General features: G+C 33.6%; 1 pseudogene; it reads right to left on the minus strand.

Moving 5' to 3' along the window:
• Positions 1–317: 317 nt before the first annotated feature.
• On the minus strand, positions 318–414 carry LOC123789729 (U6 spliceosomal RNA; annotated as a pseudogene).
• Between the last annotated feature and the right edge of the window lie 12,853 nt (positions 415–13,267).

Genomic DNA, 13,267 nt, shown 5'->3' on the forward strand with positions numbered 1-13,267 from the left:
ACTGGTACAAGGAGGCAGGTATTCTGACTTGCTCTTGTACTTAAGAGTTTTGTCAAATTGTGTGAATCAGCTACTTTTTCTGGACCTCAGTTTCTTTTATAATATTGCAGAGGGAGTAGACTACATCCATGCTTCTCCAGTATCAGTTATTCACGTAACACTTGCAAGATTTTTATCCTGTCTGTGTGACATTTTTGCTACTATTTAGTATTATTTTAAGTCAACTCAGTTTCCAAAACTTATATTCTAACCCAAATAATAGTGGCTATGACATCACATGTATAAAAATTGACTTTTTCCTTTTTTTTTTCTTTTTTTAAAATATGGAATGCTTCATGAATTTGCATGTCATCCTTGTGCAGGATCTTCTCTGTATTGTTCCTTTTTTAGTATGGGTGCTGCTAATGCAAGCACTTGACTCTTTTATCTAATTTTTATTAACATAAACACATTTTGCTTACGTAAAACATGTTTGCCTACAAACAAATAAAATAATCTTCCATATCACTGGTGATACAGAACCAGATTTGTTTTCAACACTAATATCTTTCCAAATTATGTTAAAACCTAACTGATATTGTTAAATATTCAGGATATAATTATGTAATCTATTATTTCAAGGAACGTTATTTTCATGCACTCAAAGTAAAAGTCAAAATAGAAAATTTAAATTTATATAGCTTTTTCATTTTTTATGCTCACATAAAATGATACATGTGTAATACAACTTACTATGTTTTTGCAACTTAAAAAGATGCATAGGTGAGTAGAGAATTTTCTGAACTAAAGATGGATGGTTTTATAGTGTAATGTTATATTGGTATTTCATATTATTAAGACAAAACTAATCTTTAACACATTCTTGGAGAACTAGGGAATCCTAGTTTTGTTGAATTGTACTGATGAAAGATGCTCCATATGTTATATCAGAATTCAAAATCATTATTACCTTTAATCAGATTATTAACATAACACAGATATTTCCAAACATCATCACGAGCAGTTTTACTCATCACCTAGTTTTATTACTTTTATCTAGAGTGCCATATTCTTTTATAAATAAAGCTCATATTTTAATGAGAACTTCAAAACTTTGTGAAACCTTAGGTAATCTTCCCCCCGCCCCAAACTGTCACATAAAAGCTAGAATTTTCAAGGGGAGAAAAGATCTTGAAAAACATTCAAATATCCCTGAGAAGACCTGATTTCAATGCCTTAATAAATAGTTGAGTATAACATAGTAGCCTTCAAATTTTACTTAGCACCACACTTCTAATGCCATAGCTCCATCTGACCCTATAAAGACGCTGTTAATGGCTCTGTTTACTAGAATTTATTGCTACCAAGATGGAAAGCCACAATGCTATGAAACTAGTAATGTAGCAATATGCAACCTCAACCCCTATAATGTGGCTATATTTTGAAATCATTAAAATGCAGATGAGGATTAAGCTTAAGACTGATTTTGTGATTGCTTTTAAGATATTGAGTAGTTCTTAAAATATATGTATGGGTGAGTGTGTATAAATAACTTGCATATTCGCGTATTTTAAAATTGTTCCAATGGAAAAGGGTGTTTTCTTCGGCCGATGATTTCCCAGTTATTTTTAAAATGTTCTGTGATTCATCAAGTAATCAGATAAATTTCTGGTTTTTACTATTGTGATTACAATTATATAGCTTTCTACATTTTTTTCAGTAATTTTCAGGTGTTACTTGTATGAGATATTTAAAATGTTTTGAACTGAGAAATGTTTCCTTTATAACTTCTTGCATATATCACGTATCTGCTTCAGATTATTGTGAGGCATTTCAAATCAGTACCTATTATTTTTCTAGGCAAACTTCTTTAATGGTGTATACTCAGATGCACATATATTAACACGTTATATATATATATATATAATTTCTTTGATAGATAAATTCTTGATTTGTATTAACTGATTCTATCAAGATATGAATTAAAACATCTCTATAGAACGTGCTCATTATCTAAAGGACAAAGTACAGGTATTACTTAGTTTATATAAAGAAATACAAATCTGTTGAGTAACAGTAAAATCTGAAATTTCAGAAGGGACTTTATTTTTTAGAATAGATATTTCATGCACTCTTCCTTTGATAGCTACCCTGTTATCTGTTATAAAAGGTTGAGATTTATCCAGTTTCTTTGAGCTTCCTGCTTTTACTTGGCTCACTGCACATTAGTGGCACTAAATGGACAAAAGAGAACCCTTCACAGACCACTTAGCTCACCTCCATTGCTCTATGCCCATTGATCCATATAAGCTGTATTTTTATAAAATGTTACAGAGAGGTTTATTACTTGATTTTCCTCACACTAGTTAGAATTGGTGATATAATTCTGGAGACATCTTGACATTATATATAATCCTCTTTTCCCTCTAAATTGTCTCAACCACACCCATGGCTTTAACTACTAGCTATATTAACCAATGGCTTTCAAAGACAAATGTTCCTTCTGACAACTCAAGCCACAGACTCTCTACTCTGCAGTACTCCTCTGGAACGCTTTACATTTAGTATTTTCCAAATCAATGACCTTCTCTCCTCAGCCTAATCTGCTCCTGCTCCCCTGTCCCATTTCTGGGTTAACGATGTCCCACAGCATCCAAGTTCTCTGTCTTTTCTGAACTAATGCAAAAGTCTTCTAGCTGGCTTCTCTGGTTTCAGTCTGGCTCTCTCCAATTCCTTTACCCATGCTGCAACTGGGATGTGATCTATCTAAAACAAAAATCTTAACCTACTTTTCACTATTTTAGGAAAATTAATACATTCTGAAACACCCATGGATAAAGGTCGAACTCCAAGAAGAAGCACACACGTGTCTGTCTTGGGTAGGTGGAGGGGCAACGCTATATACTCCTTTTCTGTGTTTTTCTTACCAGCTTGCTTCTGCTCTGGCATGGTTCAGCCACTGGAAGACATTGGTGGGACAAGGATTGGAGGACAGTTAGAAGACTGGGAGAAACCAGGGGAGACATACCTCCTCCTTTGTCTTTAAAAATGGCTACTACTGCTTTGCGGTTCCAGCTTCAGGTGGTGTAGTCCTGACTCCTCCGCCGTGGCAAAGGGTTCAGCTGTGGCTAAGGGTCCCTCTTATCTTTATAGTTCTAGGAGTCGTGATAGTTCTTTGCAATTCTGACTAATCTCTAGACTGCTTCCCATTCATTTTCTGTCCTCTATGCTCCTTAGTCACCTTTTAAACCATTTTGTTATCTGTCCATTTAAACTAAATGGAATATCCGGATTCCCTTTCATTGCCTGAAAACCTGATTGATAAAATCTTTGTGTTAGCATCTCTCAAACTTTCCTCAGTGGTTAAAAAAAAGATGGAGTCTTTGGGGTGAGATTTGCCTCATCACTATATCGCTAGTGATCTTAGACAAATCCCTTACAACTCTGAGCCTCTTTTCCCTCATCTCCGTGTCTGAGAATTATAGTAGGGCCTCACAGGTTGGCATAACTAAAATAGAATTAGATAACATGAGAATGTGCCTTTGGCACAGTGCCTGGCACCTGACAAGCACTCATCAACTGGCAACAATTGCATCAGTGATACTCAGTGACACTCAATGATACACTGAAGCCCTAGTGCCTAACCCTGTAAATATGGTAAATGCTCAACAGTTACTGGATGAATCATCAAATACTCTTTTCAAAAGATGTCTCCTTCCCTTCATCCTCAATGCCATGACTAACTCCTACCTGAATGCCTGACTGCAGCACGTTCTTTATTATTTTCCTACTTCCCATCTTCATGTCCCTTCCATCCAATTACAGTGATCTTTCAAGTTGATAAATACCATCTTTGTCATCTTTTAAATATTTTCTTATAGCTTTTGAAGTGTAAACTTCTCAGGCTGAGAAGTTTATAATAATACCAGGCTCGTACCTTTTTCTTCCGAATCCTTATTGTAATACAAGGCTCCTATCTTTACCACATTCCCCCCCTTGCTTTATGCCTTGCTTGTAATTTTCTGAGTGAACCATAAATCCTCTTGCCCTATTTCCTTTGCACTTGCTAATTGCCCTCCCCATAGCACTCTTCTTAGTTTCCAAGTAATCTTAACTTTGCTTTTAGTCAACAATTCAGTTCAGGAGCTCATTTTCTGTAAATTTTTCTTTGAATCCCCTCCACTTTCATCTGTACACATCCCAACACTGTAATTTCCTGATTACGGCCAAGTCTCCCATACTTGATGGTAAAGGCCTTTTTTTCTAAGTGTTTAGCATATGGATTGGCAGTCATGTGACAAACATTTCCCTGATAATGAATCAAGAGCCAGCTGAGACTGAGCCTTTACATAATGCCCAAAGATGCCTCTTTCCTAAGTAAACCAAAGCTAATCTAATCTAATCTAATCTAAGTAAATCTAAACTACTCTACCTCTCTGAAAAAAGGTTATTCACCAAATCTTTTCCCTTACGTAAAAAAATCATATAAAATCTTTTGCTGAAATTAAGATACACTGTTTTTATCATAGTTCTTTCATGTATTAATCTAGAAACCTTGACAAAAAGAGGTAAAAGCCTCTTTGAAGTTACTTACTCCTAGTGAATACATTCTTTGGTCCTCATGAATTTTACTGCTTTCAAAGTGCTCACAATTCATAATTTTACAAATTCTTTTTAAAATCTTAGTTTCAGGGGCACCTGAGTGGCTCCGTCGGTTAAGCATCTGACATTTGATTTCAGGTCAGGTCATGATCTCAGGACCGTGGGACTGCATCCAGCATCCGGCTCTGCACTCAGTGGGGAGTCTGCTTGAGATTCTCTCTTCCTCTCCCTCTGAGCCTCCCCCCCCACTCTCTCTAAAATAAATACATAAATCTAAATAAAATAAAATAAAATAAAATAAAATAAAATCTTAGTATCAGTTATACAAGATGAATACATTCTAAAGATTGGCGGCACAACACTGTGTGTATATTTAACAATACTGTATTGTCCACTTACAATTTTGTTAAGATGATAAATTTCATAGTAAGTATTCTTACCATAGTAAAAAAATAAAATCTTATCTAGAATTAGCAGCAAATCTCATTGGCTTGTTTCTTTTCAGAGCCCCTCTTTTCATTCTTCCTATAAATTAAAAATTTTCTCTGGCTCCATTCTTCTGAAAGTTTGTGGTTTCTTAAGAGTAACTGACATCTCTTCATCTGTATAGTACTATAAATGCTCTGGAGTAAATTTCTTTTGGCAGTGGGACTTAAAAGCTTATTCAGAGCAGAGAAGTGGTCTTGCAAAATTACTTCACTTCTTGGATTTCTATTATTTTTGTTCAATATTGATTTACACTTTAGTCCAAAGTTCAAGTCCTTCACAAAGAAGACTGATTCTGAGTCTTGTGTTGTAGGAATGATTCCTCCTGACTTCTTTCCCTCATGGTGATATACACGTTGTGTGCACACACACACACTCAAACTCACTTAATTTCACATATTGGAGAAAAGAAGAATAGTAGAAGACAACTTTCTCAAATATCTTTCCCCATTAATGGCAATTCTAAATACTATTAGAGGAGCAGAATGCCATTTTTTCTTCTGATTTTCCTTCAGTTTCAAGGCAGTGATGAAAAGAGCTAATAGGCTGCTGAGGTAAGAAGTACCTACTGATTGAGAATATCAGTGCAGAATTCTTCAATATCTAAAATATGTAAGACATACTTTTATGCCTGTGTCACAGAACTGAATTTTGGAAAAAAAAAAAACAACCCTGAATTTTGCTCCTAGGTATTGTGTGTGTGTGTGTGTGTGTGTGTGTGTGTGTGTGTGTTGAACTGAACAGCTGTGAAAATCTCATATCCTTCCTAGAATTATTACATGCCTTTAAGAAAGAAGATGTGAAAGAATTACAGGAAAATAAATACAAACATTGCTATTGTCCTATACACTTCTGGGAAATGCAAAATTCTGGGCACTCCATAAATATTGTTGATTATGAATAGAGAGTGAATTTCTATCAATTGCTGGCAACACAGTCCATCTCATTTGATTTACTGAGCTATATAAAAAGATAGATTACATTTAAATCTTTTTTATTACAGTTAATGTTTTGTTATTTTTATGTTTAAGCACCACAAAGGTGATGTAAGTTTTCTTTTCCAGAGAAAAATAACCAGCTCTATTTAATCTCTACTAAAGATAAATAATATCACAAGGCTAATTAAAATAAAATTGAATCAAATGGATTTTTAATGAGTTAAATCTTAGTTAATATAAACGTGAATGATTTCCTGTTTGTTTTTTCTGGCACACAAGAAACTCAAATGTGCTTAAATTTCAGTAATCGTATAGTCAATGTGTTTTACCATCCTATATGTACCTCATGGTTGTGTCGTATTTCAGTTGGCAACTTTACTCGATGTTATTAAGCCAATGCTATAGTTAATTAGTAACTACCTGAGATCCACGGATTAATACTTCAAGTTGACTTCAAATTGTATAGTGTCTAGAATGTGGGGATTGCTAAAAAAATCACTGATCTATTTATATGAATAATAGACAATGAAAGTCATCGATTTTTAATCATGCAAATACTAAATACTTAGATAATTGTTATTCATTCATAAAATTATATTGTGTTATCTAACAACCCTCATACTTGCACATGTATAATAATTACTAAGATTAGATTTTAATTGGCAGTAAGATAAATTACAATAAGTTCATAGCAAATTTGTTAATTTTCCTGATTATCCAAGAGATGTTTATTCAATACAGAAAATCATAATTGCTGAGAAAAGTATTTTATTTATTTATTTATTTATTTATTTATTTATTTATTTATTTATTTATTTTTTAAAGATTTTATTTATTTATTTGACAGAGAGAGAGACAGCCAGCGAGAGAGGGAACACAAGCAGGGGGAGTGGGAGAGGAAGAAGCAGGCTCATAGTGGAGGAGCCTGATGTGGGGCTCGATCCCATAACGCTGGGATCACGCCCTGAGCCGAAGGCAGACGCTTAACCGCTGTGCCACCCAGGCACCCCTGTATTTTATTTTATTTTGTTTTATTTTATTTCTTTGAAAAAAGTATTTTAGAAATAAGATCACCAGTCATCCCACTTCTCAAAAATAACTGATCTACAAGTTTAATGTATATATATATATATATGTGTGTGTGTATATATATATATATATATATATATATATATATATATATACATACACACACATGCCCGCTGATATGATGACTTAAAATTGTAAAACTTCTTTAGTGACCTAATGTTTTAAAATTTATATAGTTCTTATATAGATGTGTCTAATTTATGTTACTAATCATTTATTGGGTAACAATTAGGTACCTTTACATTAACACTGGCTCCAAAGATGTCAAAATGTTCTATTAATGCTATGGGGATAAATACAGTTAAACCATTTTTCACTGAAAAATTTACCAGAGATGTTAATATACTACTATGCATTATGAATTTCCAAAGGAAATATAACACAGTGTTTCCCAATTTATTTTATCATGGGATCCTGCTGTTTTCCCCAGGTACATCCTTTGTGACTATAGTTCCCTCAAACACAATTTGGAAAATGGTGATCCAGGCTTTTGGCCTGATCTTCAAAGAGAAGTTAGATCCTGAGAGTGAATTGTTTAAATAATTAATCTTAGCCTTAGTGAATTGATCAGGCATTCCAAAATGCAGTTTATCTTTCCTAGCTAGAACAGTATTTTGACTTGTGATTGTGGATTTGACTTTTGGGTATAATTCATATCTTAACCACTAATATCATTATTAACCCAGTACCATTCTTGATATGTGTAAGAAAAAAATAAATGTGGGGTGCCTGGGTGGCTCAGTCCATTGAGTGTCCCACTCTTGGTTTTGGCTTAGGTCAGGATCTCATGGGTCATGGAACTGAACCCAGTGTGGGGATCCACACTCGGCCAGGAGTCTGCTTAAAGATTCTCTCCCTCTGCCCCTCCCCTCACTCACATGCACACTCTTTCTCCATCTCTCTTTCTCTCTCAAATAAATAAAATCTTAAAAAAGAGAAAAAAATAAATGTATGTTGATTATATAAGTAGATAGTTATGATTATGATGAGGGTAATGATAACTATGGTGATGAACAGGAGGAGGTTACCATTCGTTTAGTTCACAAATACTGCAGTAGGAATCTTATATATTTAATCTTCTAAATTACTACCCCCTTGGCAGAGGTATGTTTCCCAACTTACATATACAAAATTAAGCATCAGCATGCCTAAGTAACTGGCTCAAAGTTACATGGAAACTAGTAAGATTTCATGGAAATTGTGGTTGATTCTGTAAATTACAAGTATTTTTAGCTGCTAGTTAGTCATTATTTAACATATGAATAAATGGAAGGAACTATATATATATATATACATATATATATATATATATACATATATATATGTATATATATATATATATATGTATTAAGGTACTCGGAATGATAGAATCATGCAAAATTGCTAAAGTGGATTATTACAGAGTTCCAAACCCCATAATGAAAGTGGAGACTAAGTCCTAGAAAATTCAAATGACTGAATTGCTCAAATTCTGGTTGATATCTTCAAAACAGTTCATTCACATATTTCCTGTAACCCCACTTTCAAACGATAAGCTACTTTATAATGACTTGTCTCAATAATTTTGCACATGTGAAACTCATGCGTGTCAAATGTTTTGTAAAAGCCAAATCCCAAAAAGAGGGCATGTTAGAGGTTCTGTAAAACGTGTGGTGAAGACTGGTTGTGTGAGAAGTGGGAGGTAGGGAAAGGCACTTTCCCTGGTCTGGGGAGTGAAATGAAATAAAATATTTGATTACATTTCTAAGAAATTAGGCAGTAGGAACTCAGGTATATCTCAGGTGAATGAACCTTAAGCACTGGGATTTCTTGCCTCAGTAAATATTCTTTTACCCAAGAAAAGTAAAGGAAGCATACCACCACAAGATGTCAAAGGATCACTGTGGGCTAAGATGTTGGCAAGATCAGTGGGGGAAATCTGACTCCATTTGAGCACTGATTTTCAAACTGTGGGTCATAAACACTTAGTAGATCATATGCATTGTATATGTGGATTGTAAGAATTTTTCATTAAATTAGAAAAAGTTAAAATAAATTAACAGAGTCTAACAACTCTGGTATAATAAATATTATTTTATAAATATTTTATTTCACTTTTCAAAAAGTTTGAACAATAATGTATTACTTGCCGTCACTATTTTCTAGGATCACATGACCCTCATAATCGTGAAGAACACTAAAAAGTGGAAGATGGGATTTCCTTCCACTTGAACGGGAGAGAGGAGCTAGGCATTAAAATATATTATAAATCTATATTTATGGACTGAGATTCACACCACCTACTGTAGCAATTTTTATGTGATTTGAAACAGTAAGTGGTGCTTTATTTCTAGCATCGTTGACTTATTTATTCCAAGATTAATTTAAAAATCCAATTTATGTCCAATTTTTTTCATGAAATCCTATGTAGGTAAGACAAAATTATAATTGTGAATTGGTAATGCTTTTTTGTATTTAAACTGTGCACTTTCATTGGACAGTTCTTTACATTATTTTCTGTTAGAATTCTTTCAATTTTACATCTTATAATTAAATATTTTTTAAATATAAAATAAACATCTTATAATTAAATATTTTACTCCCTTGAGCTTCTTTAGGTAATACAAAAAATAAAAAATTTTGAATTACAGAAGTTCAATCAGTTCATAAAAGTATTAATATAGTAAAATTATTAAGGTAACTAAAACTAGGGAGATCATAAAACTTAAATACATGGTTATAAATGTATTTGAGAACGCATGTTTTCCCTCTTCCCAAAATGCTATCAGATTTTGAGAATAATGATTTTATCATGTGGTATATTTTTCTAACCTTTTTACAATCCCCAGAACATATAGTAATATTTCTTTACAATCCTATCTTTGATATTAGAGAAAAAAACTCCAAAAAAATTTCTATCTTCAGCTAATGGCATAAAATACCTATGTTTAAATAAAATTAGCATAAAGGACAAAAGATCTTTGCTAGTCATTCCCCAGCTGTCCAGTGTATCAGCAAAAAAGTACAAATCAAGGACAAGTGACTGCTGTGCTTTTCTTTTCTTTTTTAATTTTGGTAAGTATATATAATTGCATATATGTATGTTATGAAAACTTACACTTCAAAATATCACCAGAAGTTGTAAATATCAATAATATGCTGTTACTGTGATAGCCATTCTATAGGCATTGGTTTATTAGTTAACTATTATTGATACTACAGTTTATTATTTTATTATTTAATCATTATTTACCTTTTTTATTACAATCTTAGTACTTACTGTGTACTAGGGATAATGTCCTTTAATTTTAAACACATCTACAATTATTAAATGCAAATTCCATAAATCCTCTAATTTTTACTGCTATTATTTATGCTAAAGGTAGAGAGCAATCTGAAAAAAATATTTCTAGCGAGACTCCTACTCACTGGAAATAAATAGGAAGAACATCAACATCAGATATTTGGGATGAAAAAAGGCTTTATGCTCAATCAAAACATATCCTCTAAAGGAGGATGAAACTAATATTATGCTGCAGAATATTATGTCAACATCAGCAAGCATGCAGGAGAAAAATTACATGCTGGGATCTATAGTCAATCAACAAAAGTTCAAATTCCAACTCCACTATTTACTGGTTCTATAATTTTGGCACATTTTTAAATCCTTCTGGGGGCACGTGGATGGCTCACTCAGCTAAGTGACCAACTCTTGGTTTTAAGTCCGGTCATGATCTGGGGGTTGTGGGATTAAGCCCCACATCAAGCTCCATCCTCAACAAGGAGTCTGCTTCTCTCCCTCTCCCTCCACCTGAGTGCACTCCCTCTCTCTCTAAAAGAAACAAAGAAATAAAAGCCTAAATGTAAATAAATAAATAAATCTTTCTGGATTCAAGATTCTTCATCTATAAAATGAGAACCATCCTTATAAGGTTGTGATGAAAATTAAGTGAGTTCATAGTGGTAAAACTTTTAGAAGAGTGCTAGTAAACAGTAAAACTCTATTTTAGCTATTAGGGCCCAAAGAGGATTACTCTCCTTTTAGAATTTATTTTAATTTCCTTCCTTCCTTCTTTCTCTTCATTTTTTATCTATAATGACATTTTGTGGATTGCTTTTTTAGACTATTTATAAAATTTATGTATATTCTTTAAAATATTCTCTTGCCAATAAATAATTTTACATGATTTTTAGTAAATGCATGGTATTTTAATTATATATCAGCTTAATTTATTCAACCCATCCTCCTCCTCTTTCCACTGATGGACATTAGCTTTACCCCTTATTTTTTTTTTTTTTTTAAGATTTTATTTATTTATTCGACAGAGATAGAGACAGCCAGCGAGAGAGGGAACACAAGCAGGGGGAGTGGGAGAGGAAGAAGCAGGCTCATAGCGGAAGAGCCTGATGTGGGGCTCGATCCCAGAACGCCGGGATCACGCCCTGAGCCAAAGGCAGACGCTTAACCGCTGTGCCACCCAGGCGCCCCTTACCCCCTTATTTTTAAATTATTTTAAATGGTGCTGCAATAAGTGTCCCTATATGTGCATCATCAATAATTTTTTAGCATAATTTTGATACAGAATTACTATGCCAAAATGTATGCATGGCTTTAAGGTTCACCATATGTAATACCACACTGTCTTCCTGAAATGTTATTGATTTGCACACCTGCTGATAGCGTATGTGTGTCCTATATCCAGTAATATATTGTGACACTGGTGAGAGACTAAATATACAACCAGACCACGGCCAGACAATATAGCAAAAAAGAATTCTGACCCACAATCTGTAGCAATCATCGCAGGAAGCCAACCTACTATCAACAAGTCAGGCATGAAGGAAGTCAGACCAGTATGCCTAAGAACCAGTCTGGGAAGCCAAACAAGCCCTGTAATAATCAGCCCCAAAGACCAGGACTTGCTTAATAACAGCTTCCTTAATTTGTGCCCCTGCTTTCAACTCAGGACCCACCAGAGAAAGCCAAATATGCATCCCTACCAAAGGACACGGGAGACCCTGCTTCTAGTTAGCCTGCTTACAACTTCTCCATGCCAACAGCCTCCAGTCAGGTTATACCCGAAGCCTTCCCTTTTTTCCACTATAAAGCTTTCCTACCTCCTCTGCCAAATCGAAGTATGGTGGCTGACTCTCTTGCTATACAACTTGGAATAGATAGACTGCTTATTCTCACTTGAGTGGTCTTTGTTTATTTCCGCACCGGGTATATTTACTTTTATTTTTACCCTCTAGACAAAACAATGGTATTTCTTTGATTAAACTGATGTTTTGTTACTTGAGTGAATGGATATCTTCATGCCATCACAGCTTTTTCTACCAAAGCCTTCACTGTTTCTTTTTTGATTCTTACTTCAATTGCATAAAATTATTATCACATTATAATTTTAACCTATATTTTACAATTATTTTTTTCACTAATACAAAAGAGAGTTGTTACATTTTGCTTATTTATTTTTAATATATAGTATATTTTTAGTAACATTCTTGGGATTCCTAAGCAGAAAATTCTATCGCCTGCAAATAATTATGTTTATCATCTCCTTTAAGATACATAAATTTCTTATTTTTTATCCTTTTTATATTATCGTCTAGGTCTTCCAAAAAAATGTTTTTAGAAGTTGTGCTGGCAGCATTCTTATCTTGTCCCTCACCTAACAGAAATAGCTTCAGAAATTCACCAATGATTTTATTACCTACAGCTGCTTTGGGATAAATGCTGATGAAGTACTCTTCTATTCCTAGTTTGTTAAAAGGTTTTATCAGAAATTACATGTTTATTAATTATTTTTGTATCTTTGGATATAACTATCCTTTGACTTGCTGAAGTAGTAAAATATAAAAATGGGATTTCTTAATTTAAATATCTTTTGGTTCTTAAACCCTAGTTGGTCATTATTTGATTAATATGGTGCTAAATTAAAGTTCAGAACCTTGGAGATTTTACTGCCTTCATTTTGCACTAAAATTTAAAAACTTAATATGTAAGTCCAAACTCTACTATTGAGTATCCCCTAGTTTTAATAATTCTTTTCCAAATCTAGCATCTGCTTGTCACCACTGCAACAGGACTTAACAGATTTTCAAGGAAGAGTGGCAAAACTTAGGCAGTTTCACAGAAGTTTTAAGATTTGTACTGACCATTCAATGAAATGATGGATATTCACAGAGAGACA

The sequence above is a fragment of the Ursus americanus genome, chromosome 3 (genome assembly GCF_024610735.1).
Source record: "Ursus americanus isolate L20-20 chromosome 3, mUrsAme1.1.p, whole genome shotgun sequence".
Lineage (NCBI taxonomy): Eukaryota > Metazoa > Chordata > Mammalia > Carnivora > Ursidae > Ursus > Ursus americanus.